The 20,039-nt window shown below is 44.3% G+C and overlaps 1 protein-coding gene across 4 annotated transcripts in view; it reads left to right on the top strand.

Annotated features, from left to right (window-relative positions):
- Positions 1-15,034: 15,034 nt before the first annotated feature.
- TET2 (tet methylcytosine dioxygenase 2) overlaps positions 15,035-20,039 on the top strand; it is a 90,384-nt gene continuing 85,379 nt past the window's right edge. For all 4 annotated transcript variants that reach the window (XM_039540995.1, XM_039540993.1, XM_039540994.1 and 1 more), the window contains exon 1: positions 15,035-15,315. The gene's annotated coding sequence lies outside the window, so the exon portion shown is untranslated. The remainder of the gene's footprint in view (positions 15,316-20,039) is intronic.

Here is a 20,039-nt window from a genome sequence, read left to right as displayed (position 1 = left end):
ATTTAAATACACGTTATATTTTAGATTTTGATGACCTTGTTGTTCTCTATCATATTAAACAAAAATGGCTTTCACTCTCTCAGGTGTTTTTCAGAGGGAAAATAACTAAGAACTGTTTTTCTTATATTTCCTTATCTGCTCTCTAACTGCCCTGGAGGGATATAGCAACACCCAAGAATCACCTGATTACCTGCTATTCAAGCTCTCTCTCCTATTTGAGCTAAAAGTCTCATAAAATTCTCCCCTGGTGATAGTCACCTGTTACTAAATTCCCCGCCCCTCTGTCCTTTTGTTAAACTACAATTAAACTTCCTCACCTGTCAGTCATTTTCTCAGTTCAGTGAGCTCTCTATTAGTTTAATATTTTCACACTTGCTCTTGAAAATCCTGAATTCATCAGTCTCTTTATATGCCCTCCTGTGTTTTCTATACAAGAGCTTGAGCTGCTCCTAGGCAGCCTTTGATGAACCTGCTGGAAATGGACACTTTCTTTAGGCAGGGTTGTTTCTTGTAGACAATCTATTAGAACAAATTATTAAACAAAAGCTCCCATGGAAACTAAAGGCAAAGCTTCCAATGACTTCAACGGAAGTAAAATTGGGTCCAAAGTTTGTTCTTTCTTGCCATAAAAATCATAAACTAAAACAAAAACAACCCTCCACCAAAAGTCGTTATCCACAATAGAGAGGGATTGGATGGGGTTGTTCTGACAGACTAACAACCTTTGCTTTTAAAAAAAAAATTAATATATACCCACAATTTACGCTAAATATAATTTTCACTTTGGCTTGTGAGTATGAGTGAGATTATATCAATTTAGAAAATCATGCTGGAGGAAGTGAGCAGTCTCCTTGGCTAACTATGGTTTCATTCTGTAAAATGGTGATACTACAAGCACACAGCTTAGAAATACTTAGTCTTACTTTCAGAGGGGCTCATGGCACATAATTCTGCACTCTGCTACATGATGTCAAGTATCAGAGGGGTAGCCGTGTTAGTCTGGATCTGTAAAAGCAACAAAGAATCCTGTGGCACCTTATAGACTAACAGACGTTCTGCAGCATGAGCTTTCGTGGGTGAAGTGGAAGAAGTGGGTATTCACCCACGAAAAGTGGAAGAAGTGGGTATTCACCCACGAAAGCTCATGCTGCAGAACGTCTGTTAGTCTATAAGGTGCCACAGGATTCTTTGTTGCCTCTGCTACATGAGTTTGACAGTGAGGTAACTTCATTGATTACAATAGTTACAACTGTATAAAAATTGACAGGTTTCAGAGTAGCAGCCGTGTTAGTCTGTATCCGCAAAAAAAACAGGAGTACTTGTGGCACCTTAAAGACTAACAAATTTAGCATGAGCAGAGCTTTCTGAAGCTCACTTCTTGGATGCATCCAAGAAGTGAGCTTTAGCTCCTCACGAAGCTCATGCTACAATAAATTTGTTAGTCTTTTTGTATAAAAATTGTGTGAATAAGTGGTGGATCAGTTCCAAAGTTTGGACACATGCAAACTCTCCCAAGTTCTGGTGTGTTTGGGATTTTGTCTTGACACATTATTAGAGATCGGAGCCAAAAACAATGTTTAATTCCAGATCTGGATCTGGTATATGCAAAAAGAAAGTTTGAAATAGAAATGCTCTGTTATAGAATGGAATATTGATTCTATGTCATAATGAGGTGATGCTTACTGCATGAAGCTAAATTAGTTTAAGCAGAATACAAACAAGTTTAATTTTGTCTATATTAGGATTTTGAACCTAATGAAATAAATGATTTTAGTTCTGGCAGTGCAAGATTTCTAATGTAGACAAAACCAGAGAGAGCAAGAGAGAAAGGGGGAGAGGTGCTACCAACTCTTCTTTTCAGGTTTTTAATTCTGATTGCACAGGGAGAAAGGAAAAACAACCAACAAAATTCCCAGTAGTTTGTTAAAGAAATTATATTTGCATTTGAATTGATAATCTTGAGGTGAAAGGCAAAGCCCATTACCAATCCCAGTCAGCCAGTCAGAGCTTCCCTTTCCAGAGTTCCTATGTCTCTGGGCTCTACTCTCAAGACACCCTAGAAAACAAACAATAAAACTAACAGGAGGGCTTACAAAGTCCCCACAGACTTATAGCTGAGATTTCTTCAAATGCCAGTAATTATCTGAAAAAACAACACTGGAGATGTACCCCATCATAGGTCTCTCTGTCTCATTCATCTCTTCTTGCTTATCCTGTTCAGTTTTTCTTTTGCTAGCTGTTCTCTAACTCTGCTACAGGAACTAGTCTTCAAATCTGCCAGGAAGTCATAGGTTGTGTTGTAATCAGTGGCACACTCCATATATTCTTGGCACTTCCCTGTAAATGGCAAGCCTTTTTATCTCCAGCCTTAGTACATGTGTGGCAAACTGTTTACTATGACCAACATTTAAATCCTGGGTCTTAATCTATATTTAGGAAATTAAATAAAAGTGACTTTCAGATGTGCTAGGCACCTGCAAGTCTTCACTGGGATTAGTAGCAGTTCAGTACATCTGAAAATAAAGCCACGTTTTTGCTGGGTGTGTGAATATAGATTTAGGAGCCTAACTTTAGTCACCTAAGTTTGCAAATATGGCCATATGAGACCAATGCTAAATCACACCTTTGTTTTCTATTCATATTTTCAATATTAGCATAAATCAATTTTCAAAGAAAACCACCTAGAACAAGTTAGGAAAGTAAGAGACTCTCAATATGGGACCACTAAAAAAAAGTCAGTTTTAGAACCGTGAGCCTTAACAGTTTCCCTTTCTTTTGCATCTGGCTGAAAAGTGACATTCAGGTTCAGAGAACAGAATGACACTTTAAAGTCCCACCATCACCACCACATACACACAATTTGATTTAAATTAATATAGCTAAAGTATATGTAGGGGCTAATAGATATAAATGTCATACTGAAGTTCATAATCAAAACCCAGGTGCCATGGATCTCCCACTTAAATTCATCCTACTTCTCATGTATATTCCCATCTGTTTCTCACTGAGTTTGTTTGTACAGCCATAGAGAACAAATATGCAATGTGTTATTTATTTTGTAGAGGCAGGAGAGTGCGGTGCAAAAAGCAAAGATAGCATCCTGAATCAAACACCCACACCTCCTCAAGACTTCATCAGTACATCTAATAATGGAAAAAGCCACACCCACACAACCATCATAAAAAAGGCAATGACTGCTAATAAAGAGATCCCTGGAAAACAATGCTGAGTTATAAAGAAGGTATGAGCATCCATCCTAAAATACAGCAACCTTCTCGTCTGGCAATCACACAAGTACTTCATTCAAGTGAAACCAGTGTGTCAATCTCTCCTCACAATGCATATGAGTCTGCTGGTTGATAATGTTAAATTGAAGAGATGATGGGTTTAAGCCATGGTGAGAGCTACCAGTTTCTCATGGCAAATTATGGAGAAGTCATAGTGACAATAGTTCATGGAAATAATGGCAACATTATGTATTATAGTACCTGAACTGCCTTTGCAGAACCAGAGTGCTATATTTTCCCCTTACATAGGGGCATGGCCGTCATTTCTTGCCCTATATTTGACTAAGTTGCACCATAATGGTTGTCCAGTGCTGGGGAACTTCCATGTGAGTACACCAATAGGGTTCCTTATTTTCTTGCAGCATTGTCACCGATCCCCTGCTCTCTAATAGCTTCCTGAATATTATTCCAAGGTTACAGGGGTGGTGTAGAGACATGAAGCCAGGAGCAATCAAGACAGAAGCTAGGTTAGGCATGATGCAAAGAGTAGAAGAGAACAAAGGAGGAGATGAGGACAAAGATGAAGGCAGTAGCTGAGTTATGGAAAGCTTTGAAGTTGAGGAGAAAGAGCCTGAATTTTAAAGAAGAAGGTTCCCAGTACCCAGTTCCCAGGAAGGTAGGAGACATGGTGAAAGTGGCACTAAAAGGAAGATGATCTTGGACATAGTTTTGAACTACAGGTTACATTCTCAACACTGTGAATACAGTTGTTTGCCTTCTCATTTCCCCCAAGCACCTACTTCCTCACCCACACATCCATCAGTAAAAATTTCCAGATGTCAAAAATCATGGGCAGACTTTTAAATAGTCTAAAAATAATGCAATTCATGACTGACACAACAACTTGATCCAATATCAGAGCCATTCAGTAGTAGTCACACACTAAGTTTCTCTCAAAGAGCCCTACAGACAAAAGGCCACTTACATTCAATGTACATCAAGGAGAAGATGGGCCAGATCTGACATAAATCTATCCATGTGACACTTGCACTAGTTACATTGTGGGGCACTGATAACATGGATTCTGTAAAAGGTTCTTTAGAAGATCTGGAATTGTCAGTGATTGTGTAGCTCTTCAGTGATGATTAATGTCTAAATGAACTGAACTGAAGGTGATACATGCCACTAACTTTTACTACTGCAAGCTGTTGAGGATAGGCCATCATTAGGCCTCTTCAGGAGGGACAGAGTTTCTCATGGGACAACCACAAGCAGCCCACTTCATCCTCTGGGAGCAGATATTCTGGCAGCCTGCTCCACCTTTCTTTCATTAACTGCTTGCTCGCTACTCAGACAGCAGAGATCCTTGCAAGATTCTAAGAGGTTCGAGGAAAATGTAGGACTCAGAAAGTCTGGAAGGTTCCATGAGATTCTACAAAATTCTAGGAGGTTAGAGATAAATGAATCCACATACGGAATACCTGAAACATTTTACTTCAAACATTCTATTTTCCCTTTTATCGCTAACAACGACGACAGCATCCTGAGCCTGACACTACCCAAGCCCGGTAGCCCCAGTGGTCACCTGGGTTTCCTGCACCTAACTCAGGCCTTGAGCATGGGTATGTCACCTTCAGCTGCAGTGTAGATATACCCTCTGAGTAAAAGAGAGAGATAAAGGGGAGTGTGAGAATGTAAAGGCCTGCTGATGTGTATTTGTTAATTTTCTAGATTCCAGGGAATAAAATGATTAGATGACATAAGTGCTGGAACTCAAGGTGCTGGGGTTGCTGCCACACCCCCTGGCTTAAAGTGATTTCCATCATATACAGGATTTACAGTTTGGTTCAGTAGCTTTCAGCACCCCCACTATACAAATTATTCCAGCACCCCTGTTAGGTGAGACAGAATATGAGTATTTTCTGGTTAATTTACTCCTCCCTCCCTACTCAAACTCTTTATTATTCTAAATAACACATTAATGGACTCATGAACACAACAATGGCCATAGGCTGAGTAAGGGTATAAATACAATGAACAAAATTCAGTTTTGACATAAATCCTGTGCAACTTCACTGGAGTCAAAGGGGTTTGCACTGAAGTTTAAGAAGGCAGAATTTGGTCTTGCATGCTGTATACAGTTAAAATAAGCCACGCTTTACATTAACATAGGATACAGTGTGACAAAGAATTCACTTCATATAACTCATTATCTCCTCTTACATAAGTAACAAACAGATCCACTAGGACCCACCCTGGAGCAGTCCACAGCATGACAGGCAGGTCTGCCTCAGTTTCCCCTTTCAGGTAACCCCAGGATTCTACACTGACTCTCTTGCTTGAATAATACCCCTCCTGGGAGCCACTTCACTACAAAACATATGCTAATCAACCCATAACAAGAGAACCAAAACATGGTCCCTATTACCTCCAGGGCACGTAGTCCTTAAAACCCCACTCTTCCCAGCGGGAAACACCCCCAGCCTCTCTGCTGGGAGTGCATTCCCACCATCCTCCAGTGTCTTCCCCCACTCCTAGTCTATCCCCTTCCATTCTTTTGCCATGACAGCCACCCCAGACTTTCCAGCTGCAGTGCAATCCTGCTCTTCACAGCCTCTCTGCTGAGAGATCATCTTTACTAGGGAAACAAGTGCCGTAATGAGGGCAAGGCGAGTGAGGCACTTGCCTCGGGCGCGGAAGGTGAGGGGCACAGAAAGTCTCTCCTTCGGCAGCAAGTCTTTCCCTCCGAGAGGGACTGAGGGACCCGCTGCCGAATTGCCACTGGTCGTCAGCAAGGGAGAGAGGCAGCATGTCCGGCTCTTCGGCAGAAATTCGGCGGCGGGTCCTCCAGTCCCTCTCAGAGGGAAGGACCTGCTGCTGAATTGCCGACAAAGAATGGCAGCAATTCGGCAGCAGGTCCTTCCCTCCGAGAGGAACCCGCCGCCGAAGAGCCAAACCTGCCGCCCTGTCCCTTGCCTCGGGCACAAAAATCCCTAGTTACAGCTCTGCAGGGAAACATCCCTCACTCCCCGTGGCCCTGGCACTGTTCCTCAGGATTCAGCTCTCCACCTCTAGAGATGTCTGTCGGTAAGACCCTTATTTGCTCCCAGGCTTTCAGCCCTCTCCAAACCTGGAGTCCAGTTCTCCAGCTCAGAGCCAGAAGGTAATGCCTTCTGCTGCTGCAGTCACTGCCACCTTCAACCTGGGCTCTTCATCTCGTGTTGCTTTTCTTGCCTTCGTCTTTCCCCCAGGAAATGCTTTCTGCCTCCTTCCAGAACTTTCTCCTGGTCTCACGCAGCTCATACCTGCCCCTGACTGAACCAGTCTGCTTTGACTCACTAGGACTCCCTTTGCCTAGGTCTCTCCGTGATCCTTTATAACTTCACCCTCTTAACTGGACACTGCACATGGGAGCATCTGTCCTGGACACTGGATCTAATTCATTTGCTGGTGCTAACCTCCCTTTGACAGCATCCCTTCAACAAACTAGAGCCTGGTTTGCTCACTGATGCTTTGGAAGAGCCTGGGGAACTTTGGGCTTTGACTCGCAATTTGGATCTCTTTCAAACTGCTTTGACATCCTTCACAAACATTGCCATTCATAAAACAATAGAAATGAGAAGGACACTGAGGGTTGGATCAGAGATTTACAAATAATACTACCTAGCACTTATAGAACACCTTTCATCAGTAAATCTCAAAGCAGGGCAGTATCATTACCCCCATTTTACTGATGGGAAAACTGAGCCACAAAAAGAAGGAGAGACTTTCCCAAGGTCAGCCAGCAGCAAAGCTGAGAATAGGAGACAGGCATCTAACATCCCTGTTTAGTGCACCATTTACTAGGCCACACTTATTCACTTAATATGTACCTGCAATTACTTCAATTGTATAGGCAAATGTCATACTCCGACATGCAAATGGCCAATAATGCTTCTAACTGATCTTCTGTGCATGCAGTTTTCCAGTTTGCACATATAACTATGGTAGCAGCTTGTCCAAACTGGGCATACACACCCACAGTTGAGCACACAGTTTTAAAATGCTACCCTAAAATTACTTGCCCAAGGCCACAGAATTATTAAATCTCAGTGCCACAATAGCCCACGGAACTTTCTAGTTTCCAGTCCTGTGCTCAGGCTATTAGACCACATTTTTTTCTGAAAAGTCCCAAAATGAGCAAAAGATGTTCCTAACCACTACAACAGTGTATGTATAGATATTGCTTTTTCTGTAGGAATCACAAGAAGCCATATGTTTAATTATTTGCATTTCTCACAACTGCAAGGATCAATTTTTTAGAAGAAAAAGATGGCTCAAAGAATAGGCCTAAAGAAAGGCAGAGCAAACAACTTTTGAGCTAAGCAAATTTCAAGACCTAGTAAAGTTGGATGTCCTTTTAAAAAAAAACAAAACCCTGTTTGAAAAATATTCATCACAATTTTTTTTTATAAGTTCAGGCTTGAACTTTATGCCCACACTGTAAAAGTTTAATGAGGAGGGAGTGTTTTCTTTTAAAATAACTTTTCCGAGACCTCCAGCATTCCTGCTGAGTTTAACATGCTCTTTAACTCTGCAAGCACTGCTGCCATCAGACAAAAGAAACAAGCAGGTCTGGCATCCTTCACAACAACTACTGATGTACTGTACAGAGGTCACTTACCCCACAAATATGTGGCATATGTTTTAGTCTCTTGTTTTGCAGGAATCAGCATTTGGAAGCTAGGAATGGATGCAAATACATTGCATCATGATGTCAATTTTCATTTTCAAGTCTAGGAACTGGCTACCAGTTGTGACTTTGTTTTGTTTTTCCTTCCTATCTAGCTAGGCTTTTAAAAGGTCAGGCATCACCATGCTATCTGAGCATTTTAATTGGAGCATTTTTCCCATTTTATAAGCGGAGATAGGTCTAAACACATGGGTCAGATTTTCTGATTGTGTAAATCCATTGAAGTCAATGGAACGACTCCAGGAGAGAATTTTGGCTCTGTGTGCCTCCTATTAGGCTGCTAATAGAAGTCAGGAGATTTGCATTGTAAAGCAAGCTGCACTTGACAGCTGCATGTGTAACGGACAGCAGTAGATTTGAAAGCCAAAAGATAGCTGCTGTCTATCAACATGTGACAGGGGCACTGGGTCAGCCAGGAGGCCTGCAGGTCAAGGTAGTTTAGAACAGCAGAACTGAGCAGAGGATACTGTTGTAAGTGTGGGTTACATTTTGTGGAGAAAGAAAGTGCTGCTGTTTCATCAGAAGCGCTGATCCTGGCTTTATCAAGTCTGTGAGGAACTTGATTATAACAGACTGTTGTTACAGCAGTAAATTATCTTTTACACACACACAAATAAAAAAAGAGCAAAAGCAGTTAACCACACCTATAAGAGGAAGCATTTTAAGAATGCACCCATTTACTGCAACTAGCATTTGGAGTAGGTCATGTGTGCCTTGTCTTTTGCTTTTCTTTTGCCCTAACTGCATAGACAGAAAAATAAATCCAAATTCATTATGCAGAACCTGCTGTTTTCTTTGTAAACTTCAAGTTATCCCTGTTTGCAGTTGCTTGATAGTGTGGAGGAAAAGAGGGGATGTGTTCTCCTTTTTTTAAATCAACAAATGTCATAGTGGAAGTAAGCGGGGGGAGAGAGAGAGAGAGAGTTGGCAAGAAAGGCCAGGCTTGTTTCCAAGCTGGGTGCAAGCCAGAGAAGATTTCAGGCCGACAAGAACCACCTGTTATAACAGAGAAGGACGTGGAAGGAGGTGGGGAGAGATTTCAAAGATGAAATGAAAAAGAGGTGACCTTAAGGATCATTTTACCAAACACAATGCAAACACCAAAGAACAATGCAGATAGAAATGCCTGAAGAAGAGCTCTATGTAAGCTTGAAAGCTTGTCTCTCTCGCAACAGAAGTTGGTCCAACAAAAGATATTACCTCACCCATCTTGCCTCCCTAATTTAAACATGTAAATGTTGTATCTTCATTAGGCAAACTGAGGAGATACAAAAGATACAGTCCTAGAACCACAGCTGGTATAAAATCAGCTTAGCTCCATTGAATTCAATGAAGTGACACCAGTGTTCACCAGCTAGCCTGTAGCCTGTCTGATAGTTCTCTTCTTTGTATCATTTGCCTCATAAAGATAACAGGAAGGGGAAAACCTCTCTGTTTTATTAAATATGTAGAATTTAAACAGCCTGAAATACTGGTGAAAGACTGGTAGATGCTTGGCAAATGCAGCTTGCAGTGAAAGGACAAAACCTGCTGGGAAACAAAATGAAAAACTTCTATCTTCAGATAAACTAGTCTGCAGAGAGCCTCATTCTGATATCTATCACTAACATCAGTTTAAACTGTGTGAAACTCGACTGAAGTTAATTATCTCACACCACTATAAAACCATTGTGAGAGGAGAATCCTGTCCAGGCTTTGAAAACAAAAAGATCTCACTGTCCAGGAAATTTTCTTTCCATACCACACAGAACTAAGAATTCTAGCTTTTGGGGGGGCTGGTTCTGGTTTAAAAAAAAACTTTAAAAATGAAACTGTTCCATTGTACTAGATGTTATACAAACACAGAACAAAAATGGTGATACATTGGACAAGTCCCTCCTTGTTATTAAGAAAAAAATCTTTCTTCATTATTCTTTTCTTCATTTTTTTTAACCTTTCACTACATATATTTTCACATTGCAGAAATGTTTTTAAAAATCCATCAAAGTACCAAGCAATGAGCTTGTGACAAGGGCTGGACTTCAATAGATCACAGTGACGTAGCTGCTCTGCTACATATGAAACCCTGACCCAGAATCAGGTTGTCTATGAATGATTTAGCACCAGGTTCCCCATGAACATGTGGTGCACTCTGGGTGAGAGGCAGCTCCCTTCTGTGCATGTTCCGGTCCCCAGAGAACATGCAATAAAATTATTTGTTATGTAATAATTTATTGCCAAAATAGCCTCTAAATTGTTCTTCACTGAAATTACTGAGCCAGATCTTCTGTCCTGATAAATTCCTTTTGGATTTTTCCATGCTCATAGACTAACAGGACAGATAAGGGCTTTCTGTCTACTATTGCTGGCTCTAAGCCACCCCTTTCTGTTCTCACCGGTGTAATAAGCACCTCTGGATATGAGAGGCTCGGCCAAGAATACTGCTTCACTCCAGCAACCATTAGCTATGTAACAGCCCCTAGGGACCATGATTAGCCAGGATGGGTTAGAGCAACCCTGAGATCTCAAGATAAAGGGTGAAAAGGTGGCTTTCCTTTCCTTTGAGTCCTGCACTGGATATTGAATAGCCAACCTGAGGATCTAGACCTCTATTTGAAAGCTAGGCCTTTATGGTATGAACACTAAGGGCCTGATCGCAATCCTCACGTACAAATATAAGTAACTACTCACATGGAGTTCAAGTTCTCATGTGAGTAAAGTTGCTTACACGCATATGTGTTTGCAGGATTGAGCCCTGAAGTAACCAGTGACTTATTATTTTTAAAAAGAAAATACTCAAGGGCCAAATTCCATTTTTGAGTACTCCTATAGAAGCCCATTGATGTAAGTGGGATTACACAAGTGTAATCAAAGCAGAATTTGGCTCCAAGACTCAAGCACTCAGCGCACGTGGAATCATTTCCTCTAGCAGAGAAAAATAAAGTCATCGTTTCAGAGTGCTCTAGTGAGTCTCTCTCACAAAGAAAGCAACCAAAGTCACTTGTGTAACCCAGTTACAGATTTTAGAGATGTGTGAAAGTGACTGGTTATCTAGCCCATGTCGCCAGAGGTCTAGTTTTCTCTGTTTTTTAAATTATCTCCAGATCCATTGCTTCAGCACATGGACTGAAATGCTGAGAACACAGGATTTTTTGTTGAAGAGGCTAGGTACCATATTATCCATTATTATTATTATTATGGTCACAAAATGTTTAAGGAGAAAGTCAGAGGAAGACTAAAGTTAAAGTTCTGTTTTGTGGACGGTGACTGTCAAGCTCTCTCTGTAGCTCACATGGCCAGAGTAAACAGGAGGTGGGCATCAGCTAGTATGGGGGAAAAATGATGACTCAATGACTTTTAAAGGTCGAGAACCAACCACATCAATATTCATAAGGCTCCTTTGACGTCTGTTCTCATCTGGCAATATTTTGGGGGCTGTACAATGGACGAGCAGGACTAGGACAGGGCTGCCCTAAAGACAAGGGCCTGGATAGTTCGCCTTGAGGGGTGGGTTTTTTTGGTGGTAGTGGTAGTGTTGTTTAATGTTTTGCTCACTCTGCTGCATGGCAGCTACCCTGTGGCGAAGACTGTGGAGAAAGTCCTGTGTCAGCTCCCTCCTTCTGGCACCCAAAAAGGGCACATCACTTGCCACAGAAGAATTTTCTTCTGTTGGCATTCTAGATCACGCTATATACTCATGTTTTAATTAGGATTATCCCACTTTCGCAACTCTTTGCCATCCTCATTTCATCTCAGCAAGAAATCCCTCCCCCAAATTTCCACATGCAATTCTCTTCCAGCACCCATTGGTCACAAGCCTTGGCAGTGTGCTTGGTTTTAATAGGTGGCTAAAGGTCCCGCCCCTTGGGACTCAAAGGTGAGGAAATGAAAAGTGTGGCGCATGAGTGTGTACAAATGTGTCCTTGGTGCATAGCCGACTCAAGTTACAGGGAGGAGGTGACTGAGGGAGGGGGGGACTCGCAGGGCAGGGACCCAATAAAAAGATCTGGAGGGCCATGGGTAAGGGGCAGGCAGGGAACACCCTCCCACATATCCACTAAAGGAAAGCCAGAGAGGCAGGCAGTAAGGCTGCCCTCACCTCCTGGAGTACGCGCTGGTGAGTGTGAGGGATGTAGTGCCCCATGCACCAACTAAGTGCCAGGGGGTCCCCCCAGCCCGCCCCCAGGGTAGTCCAGAGGGGTCTCTGATTCTGGTGGCTCCTGCCAGGGACCAACCTCTGGCACACCTTCTCCTTGTCCAGGGACAGGAGGGCAAACAACAGACCACTCCTATTACTGAGCTCTAGGAGGTCCCGGACCAGATAAAGGTTATCAAAGATGGTACAGCCTAGGACAGTGTAGATCTGGTCAGGGTAAACCACGTCCGCCAGCACGGATCCCAGCACAGCAGGATGGCCTTTGCTACGACCTTGTAGTCTGTGCTGAGGAGTGAGGTGGAACACCATTTCCTAAGGCCACAGAAGTCCCCCTTCTTTGGTAGCAAGGCGAGCACAGCTCGCTTATATGACAGGGGAAGCACTCCACTCCCTAAAGATTTCGTCACCATGCCCGGTGACGACTTAGTTGATGAACATTAGATGAACTGCAGGTTGGGAGAGGCTAACCCCCAGCCTGCTCCCCCCCCACCCAAGGATCTACTCCCTTCCCCCGCTGGAGCCCCCCATCCCCATGGCTGCCAGCTCCCCTGTCCCCCGAGCCCAGGGCGGGCGGTCCCCACTGGTCCCCCCCAAACACAGGGCTGGCAGCATCTGCACCTCCTCCCCCCAAAGCACTAGGCAGAGCAGGCCCAGGGCCGGGAGCCCCCTAGCGCTAGGCGGCCCCAACCATCCCAAGTCCCAGCCACCCTAGCCCTAGCCCCAGCCCTAGCATGCCACTTCCCTGAAGAGAAGCAGCTGCCTAGGCTGTGGCCAAGCGGGAAAGGCAAGCAGGGCTTTGGGGAGGAGCATGGGCCATGCCAGGCTGTTTGGGGAGGCACAGCCTTCCCCAGCCTATGCGATGTGCCACCCATGTTAGTGGACATGAGACGGAGGGCTTCTGAGAACTTGACCAGAGTGAGAGGTAGCTCCAGCCAAGCTGGTCCTGGTTGCCCATGCTGACCGTTGGGAATCCATGCCAGAGCACCTTGCAGGCATCAGCGTCAGTCAGATCCAGGGAGAAAAGGCTGGTGCTGAAGGCCCTGGCTCTCCTGCACAGCTCCACCAGATCCGTGAGAGGGGTGCAGTCCTCTGCCAAAAGGCAGTGACATGCTTCTTAGCCCCTCTCTTTTCAATTCAATTCCTGGGGAAAACATGCCAAGTGGGAGGTGCTAAGACCAAGCTTTCCACTTGTTGCATTTCCCTTGGACAGGCACCCGCTCCCCAAGGTGGTTTGACTAGCATGGGTGGGTCCGGGGGCAAGGCTGATGGTATGGGGGAGGGATCTGGGAGGCAAGGGCGGGACAACAGGGGGAAGGGGAATCTCTCCCTGGGGCAGACTCTCTCCCGGTGACAGCTCTGCTGCCCTCTCCTCCGCAGGCCCTATCTGACTATGCACAGTGGTGGTGGGGCCCGCCTGCTCATATGGGTGCAATGGGGGGGGCTACGCGGAAGCAGCAATCAGCAAAGGAGAAGGAGAGATGGTTATAGAGACAAGGGAGTCAGGGTTGCCAGTGGTAATGGGGCCGGTGCCTTCCCAGATCTTGGGGGTTCCCAGACCCCGTCCATGCTGGTTTCCAGATGTGCCCCATTGCCTGGCAAAGGAAACCTCGGACCCACCTGAGGAATAATGTACCAGGTAGTGGGCCCCCTGATGGCACCAGGAAGGATCCCTTGAGTTCCTTTCCATCACACACCACTGGCGGCAACTGGATTTGCACCTGCCGGTGGAACAAGAGAATGTGGCTGAGGGCAGGGTCCTTGCAGCCCAACGGGAGAGGGCTGATGACAGATAAAGGCTTCCCCAGGGTAGAGAGAAATGGCAATAGGGCAGCACTGTGGAGGAAGGGTGGGACAGAGGTGAAAACCACCCATACACCCAGGTCCTCCAGGGCTTCAAGGGGAACATAGATGCCTCCATCGCAAGGCCCTTCTTCTCCGCCTCCTGGGCAGCGGCTTCCAATGCCAGGAAGAAGACAACCTTCCCGTACATCTTGGAGGTTGCCACAGTTGCTGTGGGCCCCACTACCCATGCCAATGCCCCCATGTAGGTCTCCATGTGGGACAAGGCGGACACCAGGAGGCAATGGATGCCATGCTTCCTGGTCAGGGTGGGAAAAGGGCCCTGGCCACCAGAGATGGAACTAGGGCAGGGGCAGATGACAGGGCGGTGGGCAGGCGTATGCTCTGGGGGCTGGAGGATAGGTGCCCCCACAGCTGGTGGACAGAATAGCAGAGGGAAAGGAAGCTGTGGCCGAAAGCGGGGCCACTGCGAGGGGGGGGAGCGGTCCCCGCTACGGGGGGCTTTGCCTTCCAGGTGGGGCTCTTGCCCATCTTCTCCCCCTGGCCCTTTCTTCTGGCTGAGGAGCTCCCTTGAGTGTGGTAGAGGTGGAAGCCATGGCAGCAGCGGAGTCCCTACCCGTGACCGCCGCTGCCGGTGTCCCAGTGGGGATGCTGGCAATGGACCCAGCAGCAGCAGCCAAGTGGTAGCCACAGGGATGGATGGGGGAGTAAACTGGGGAGGGCACGGCATCAACGGGGGGAGGGGATCTCCAGTACTCTCCCATGTCATCCAAGGAGAAGGGACAGGAGCAGGAGCCAACATCAGAGATGGGGGAGCAGATAACCACTCCTCCCCCTTGGGCTGCAGGCCGGGGAGGAGGGTGCCAACGGCGAGGGGGAGTCACAGGGGTGCCAAATAAGGCGTGAGGGGAGGGCAAGCGTGCCAGCTCCTCTGGCTGCACTGGGCTGCAAAGGGCCTGTCAACGAACAGGGGGAAATCAACAACAAAAAGAAGCGACACACACACACACACACACCCCGAACCCTCCAGGCCCTTCTCTTTTCGGACTCCACTCCGCAGCTTTAGGGCAGCCCTGGCCTGGCCTGGCCGTCCCTCGTACAGCCCCCCAAACATTGCCAGGCTTTGTGTGGGGAGCGCCCGGGCGAGCCGGGAGGTGTGGTGCCGCAGCAGCGCCCACGGCGCGGGGGAGCCAGTTCACATGCGAGTCACGCCCGCTGCCGGGAGCCGGAGAACAGCAACACTGGGGCTTCACCAAGTGATGAGAACAGACGTCAAAGGGGCCTTATGAATATTGATGTGGAGGCTCGGGTTGCTTTCGTAAAGGAGCAGAAGGAAGCAAGATGGCTGCCCTTTAGGATTTGTTAGCGAGGGGAGCAGGCTGCATTTGCTGGATTGCTGCAAGGCTGAGGGACGGAAAGAGGTCAGAGCGGTTCTCTTAATGCCACGAAACTCTCCCTTTCCTTCAGCGGGGCTTGGCTAGCGTGCTGCTGGGGGGCTGGGATGCCGGGCTCCGCTGCCTCATCTACAAGTAGAAAGAGGGGAATGAATTTTTTCTGAAGCTTCTCCAACATGGCTGACAAATATAGTTTTTAAAATGTTTTAAAAACTACTGAGCTGGTCGCTTTCCTCCGCTGGGCTGGGCTGCTGCTCTCATCCCAAACTTTGCTTTTCAGCTGCTCTCAGCACCCCGGGCTGGCTGGTGTATTTATTTAGTTTTGTAATGCAGGGAAGTGTGTTCATCATTTTTTTTTCTTTAAAGACTTCATGATTCTTAGTATCAGTTGTTGCTGTTGTTGCCCCACTTTCCTCCCTTTCAGTGGGTTTCCTTCTGTTCCTGCGCCGAGTCTGTCACCGCATTTTATTGTGCTCTTTAAAGAGCCCCGGGAGGTGTTTTAAAACTGCGGTGGATTCCTGTTTTCTTCTTCCACTTCAGGAGGATTTTTCTGATTGAATGTGATAGCTGGTGGGATTTTCTGCATCTAGCTTTCATGTATTGTTGTTTTATTTGATGCGAAAGGGGTGTCTGGTGCTATGGGGGAGAACGGGGGGAGCAGGAGAGGAGTAGTTTCTTTGGATAAAAAGAAAACTCTTCCTTTCTGATAAAGATAGATCCGGTGCCTACAGCCTGGGCGTTCGGGCTAGTTTGGGGGAATATCTGTGAGAGAATTTGTACGTGGAAAGTCTGTTTTCTGGCTTTGTGCTTCTCATGAATCAGCTTTCATTTGGTTTGCTGGTGAGTGACAGACAGACACAAAGGCAGGCGCAGTCAAAGGGGGAGAAGAGGGGGGAAGGATTGTGGAGTTTAAGGACTACAAGGTCAGGGGCACTGAAGGAAAAAAAAAACCCTATCCTAGGGGAGAAAGAGAGAAATGGAGAAGAGAGTTGTAGCAAGGCCTTCCTTTTTCTTTATGATCTTTGTCATCCTTGTTAAATCCTGTGATCTAGGTGACTTACACAATGTGACTAAAAAAAATGCTTTATAATGCATATTAGTTTTAAAATGCCTTTAGCCAGGTAAGGCATGTACCTACAGTCTGACTGGAAAAAAATCCAAAACATATGATTTTCAAACCTGACATGACTGTGTCCTGATGTTGTGTTTTTATTAGCATTAAACCATTCCTCCAGCCTTTGCAGTCATTTTCATACCCTGGGTAAAAAGGAGGCTTTTTTGCTTGCTCTTTGATTCTTGGAAATTCAGCTAGTCCTTGTTCTGCTTAGCTATTTTCCTTTTCAAAGTGTGAAGTGGGGGAGAAAAGTGATGTGGTATAGTAGGCTTCCACTGAAATGTTTCAACCAAAGGTCTCATTATGAGATTTTTTTCCACGATGGAGAGTATGCAAATGATCACTGTGATAGAACTACATGATAAGCAACTGAGAAAAGGAACAGTGAATAGCAGTGTGGTTGTATAATTTGTCTTAAAACCAGAAATGTAGGAATTTCAGAGATGAGGAGTCATTAGCCTCAGTAAAAGCAGGTGAGTGGGTGGTGTTTACTGGCTAATGAGGCCATTATATTTGCATTATAATGGCAGGTTGACTTGCTGCAGTGGAAGGGATAACATGTATATTCATTTGTGTATTTGCATGTGTATTCCATGATGGCACTTGTATTGGAGGCTGTGAATTGCAAAATAGGGCATGTTTGTAAAAGAAATTCAAGGGAGAGGTGTTAACAGCCAAGAGTCATGAATAAGTTTCAGTTAGAAGGTGATGTGGATGATCAAAAGGTGAAGAAACCCACACCACAAAGCATACACAACCCTTTTAAAGTACACCCCCAAAAAACTATTTGTTGAACATTTCACTTGTAAATCATCCTTCTACTTATCTTTGAGGAGTTAGGCAAATTTGCTTTAAACAGTGAGTGTCCATCACATGAGCTGCGTTTGCAGATTAAAGGGACACTTTACTCATGTCTCCAGAAGATAAGCACAGTTCATTGGCCAGTCCTTATGGCTACTTACAATGATCGTTTTATTTTTTTTAATGGGTATTTTCCCATCTTAAATAACACCTATCACCCAATAAATAAACAGAAGTTACAACCCATTTTGTTATTTAGACATTACTATTTGTAAATCACGTTGCATGTATAACCCATCTAATGTCATAAAGAAACACTTCCTTTCAGCTCTTCCTTTCTCAGACCTGTAACATTTTAATGTGCTCTCTTCTCATCTTGAAAGCTTTCTACCATTGTGGATTATTTCCCTTCACTTCTGTTACACTAAAGTATCTAATTTTCAAAGGATTGCACAGATTTAAACATTAATATCCATAGAGTCTTGATAAATCTGAGTTGAGATAGTTGGATTTATTCCTACTCCATCAAGCAAATAAAGCTTTTCCCATTATTTTGTGTAGTCCATTATAATAACATCCAGCAGCTACATACTGGAACTATTTAAGTGTATCATATAGTTTATGCTGTTGTTAGCACTGTTACCTTTTACTTGTTCTATGGTAACTCTTCCTTAGTTGCTCAGGAAATATAATGTAGTACCAAAGAAACCCTGTCAGAGAAGTCCATGCAAAAGTTTAAATCCAGCATCTGGGCTGGGGGAAATTTAGTGATTGGTTCGTTGAATTAGTTCTTTATTTTCTTGTTCTTCGTTGCATGTGAGCAATCTTTCAGTGGAAAACAATTTTGTTTGGAGAAGAGTTCCTCAGAATTATCTCAGTGGTTCCAAGGACCTCTGAGATTAGTTGTGTGTTACCCCTTTTAGAACCTTTCACATACTGAACTAATCATTAATAAATATTGGCAAGAAGGGGTGGAAGGGAAGGGAGGCATTTTCATTACTTAGATTCATAAATCTGCCAAATTGTTGTTAGTAGTAAGACTTTTGAACTAGGACTTTGGCATTGTATTGGTTCCTGGCCAAGAGCCAGGGGAACTGGTATTGTTTTGATATAGTGCGCATGGTCCTAGACTTTGGCATGTCAACATTGTTTAAAGAACAAGGAAAGTGTGCCTTCCGAGGCATTGTTATGACGGACAGATTTCCAAGAGCTCTCGTTGTCAGTGCTTCTGCATTAGGTAACAGAAATAGGTGGCCATAAATGTGTGGTTTCAGTGTGATGACTCCGGGCACTTTCAGAATTACTCTCCTACCCACAGAGCTGGAATTTTCAGCTGCCACAACTAGAAGGGGGCCATTTTCCCTTAATCTGAGCAGTTGCCATAAGACATACTACAGCTCCTTGCACTCCTGGGACTTATCCCGCTACCTGATCATTTACAAATATTAGTGACATCTAAGTGGTCCTAAAAACAAAGCATGTTTCAAAATAAATGAGCTCAGATTTTCAGTGGATGTTTTACTGGTAGTGCTAATGTTACCAAAATTAAATGGGAGCTATGGGGAATGTTTCATGTTTGATTTTTTTCTAAATTATTTTTGTGTAAATGGCAACAGAGTGGTTTTCTAATAGAGTGTCTAAATAGTCACTTTAAATAATTTGTTCAGTTAAACGCTAAGTGGTATATTTGTTTTTACAGAAGCAAAGAGGATCTCTTATTAAAGCATGTATTTTTCAAACTGAAACGCTGGATGAGCTCAAATTCTGGCTTATCAAACTAACCCTCTTCCGCTATCATTTGACTGCCACACAGTAGCATTAAGTGTGGTAGTAGCAGCAAAGCCAGCAGTGAAACTTCTTGCAAGCCAGCTTTACAATTGGAACCCTAAAGTGGTTGAATAAAGTTGCCAAGTTTCAAGTAAAGTTGGTGGTTATCTTGGAAACTGCTGCAGAACACAACCACAAGCGATTTCGCCAAATAATATACAGTATTTACGTAGTCCAGCTCTCCAATTTGTTGTTAAGGCAGTCTGCCAGCAATCAGTGTTGTGACATCATTTAGAAAGGCTGTGTGCTTGATCTGCTGATTCTGAAATGGAATGGGATGTACTATGATTCAAAAGGGGAGGGGAAATAAAAGACTATAGTCTGAACCAGAGGTAAAGCATATGACTGCATCATGGCTGGAAGCCAAATAGGAATTATGTGCATCAATCATTTTCAGCATTATTCTGATCCTGTACAGTACATTACAGCAAACACCCACCTATCCATTTAACTTGTTTCTGGAAGAAATGTCCTTTTATACACTGAATGAGTTTGGTGAGAACTGGTCATGGCTTGATTTAGTATGTTTTTCAGATTATCAGTGAGTGCATATTTACCTAGTATACTGCAGACACAAAGAACTAAAACTAGAAAGTACCATGAGTAATGGTCTTCTCAGTGGCCCATGTGGGTGGAGATGGGGTAAGAGATTGGATATCAGAAAGATGACCGTGTTGAGTCAATTACCATAGTCCCAGGGAATTGCTCAATGCATACAGACATCTGAGGTCAAGTAAGGAGAATATGAACTTGAAATATCAACTGGGCTAATCCCAAGGGTAATCACTGACCTGCTGACTAGAAATAAAGAGTTGTTCAGTTTCAAAAGATTGAACATGTGTCTTGTGGTGTGAGGATAGGCAGGAGAAATAAGTTTCTTAAAGTTTTGATTTGTTTCAAGACCTTCCAAATGACCTGAACTCAGTTTTTAAAGGTGGAAGAGAAGAGATGTTTGGCTCACATTTTAAAAAACTGCACTGATTTAGAAGAGGAAGAAAGCCTAACTAAT

Source organism: Mauremys reevesii, linkage group 5, assembly GCF_016161935.1.
Source record: "Mauremys reevesii isolate NIE-2019 linkage group 5, ASM1616193v1, whole genome shotgun sequence".
In the NCBI taxonomy this organism is placed as follows: Eukaryota; Metazoa; Chordata; order Testudines; family Geoemydidae; genus Mauremys; species Mauremys reevesii.
The sequence above is the reverse complement of the archived record's forward strand: the minus strand, read 5'-3'. Positions and strand labels throughout refer to the sequence as shown.